The following is a 1866-nucleotide window of genomic DNA, read 5'->3' as shown; positions in this document are numbered from 1 at the left end:
ACAGTGCCTCGAGACGTAACCGTGAACCACTTCACTCCCACTATCTCCTATTCTGAAGACAACAATGTAACCTATGAGGGTTCTGTCCATATTATAAAGACTGCTCTTTCGGCCTCCTCATCACTGCAGTAATGTGGTAAAAGGGTTCCTTATCATATATTTGATATATATAGAAATTTAGGCAAACTGAAAAAGCTCATGTCTTGACATACCGAGTTCGGGTACGTATGCAGAGTTAGTTCCCTTATTCCTGACAGTATCCCTGTCACCACCCGAAAGGAATGTGCTACCCAAATGTATGCATGCAAGGTTGCTTGGTGGGTTTGTTGTTTAACGCCGCACTAAGCAATATTCCATCTATATGACGGCGGTCTGTAAATAATCGAGTCTGGAGCAGACAATCCATTGATTAATATCATGAGCATCGATCCACGCAATTGTCGCCTTTTATGACAAGCATAGTCACCTTTTACGGCAAGCATGGGTTGCTGAAGACCTATACTACGCAGGAATCTTCACGGGTCTGCATGCAAGGAAATGAACGTGTTATCCGGGGTCCATGACCAACGTTTGAAATGAACGCATCATTTGGCAGCCAAATTTGCATTTATTACTCAGGTCATGACATAAAAGAGCATTCGAATGACTATGAACATATATGACAGAGGTGGGTAAATATGGTCATCGTTTTCATGTATTGTCTAACTTGTGAAATAATCGTTGCTCTTAGATTACACAGATGTCATTACCCTCAAAATCGTGTATGACAGGATTTAGATTTATCCAGCGTTCAATACGCTCCAAAATGTTCGGGCATAGGTTAACAGACGGTTGCCATATTGACACATGTTAGCATTTATTTTAATGGTTAGGCAATAGTACTCCATTGTATTGTCTGCATTGACTCGCTGGTGTGCAGCGACCTCACCAGTGACGTAATAAGGTTTTAGTTATGTATGGCGAGGGACCATATGGTGCATGTCAAAATAGGGAATTGTATTGGACATAATTTTGTCACTGATGCGTTAAATTTAGAAATGTCCTCTACATGTCTATCATAAAACTGAGACATTGAACGACCATAACAACAATACAAACACCCATACATGGTATTAAGTAATAGAAGAATTACATCAAACAAAATTAATCTTAACCAAGCAGAAAACAGAGACAATGTTGGTGACTTTGTCATTGAACCGATTTATCATCAGCCAAACATGAACAATGCACACACGCTATTGCAGTCGATAATATACAATGCCACCGTACCAACGCGGAGTGCAGTGAATATTACACATAATGCATGTTCACTATACGGTATTGTTACAATCCTTTGATTGCATAGAGCAGATATGAATAATGCTATGTAACCTAGTGGATGTTTACTCATGGGATACGTCATTGTTTCAAATATAATCTGATGCATTGCTGTTGTTAAGAAGGTCTCGCTTGCAGAGCGCAGTGATAACTATAACAGCCATGGGTCGTGTCACGCTAGACAAATACAGTTTTAACTTTGTACTTTAATGTTTTGTAGGACGCGACCCTTAACAATTCACCATTGAAGCAGAAACCAAATACATTGCAGTTTATATATATCAAATTATACTGGATTTGCAGATAATAGGAATAATTATACAGTTAATCTGTCATTGTACAAACTAGCTAGACGTATCGCCACTTACGAAAGAAGACTATTCCCATCACAACACACTCAGTGGTAATAGCATATATTCGCGAAAATGTGGATGTATCCTGACCCATGATGGCACATGTCTCAAACGCTATCAAAGACATGTGAATTGAAAAAGGCTCGTTTCATATTCATGTGATCTGTTCAACGGTATTACTGGTGAAGATTCCGGG

This window comes from Haliotis cracherodii, unplaced genomic scaffold (genome assembly GCF_022045235.1).
Source record: "Haliotis cracherodii isolate W230 unplaced genomic scaffold, xgHalCrac1.p SCAF_9, whole genome shotgun sequence".
Lineage (NCBI taxonomy): Eukaryota > Metazoa > Mollusca > Gastropoda > Lepetellida > Haliotidae > Haliotis > Haliotis cracherodii.
Note: the sequence above shows the minus strand (reverse complement) of the source record.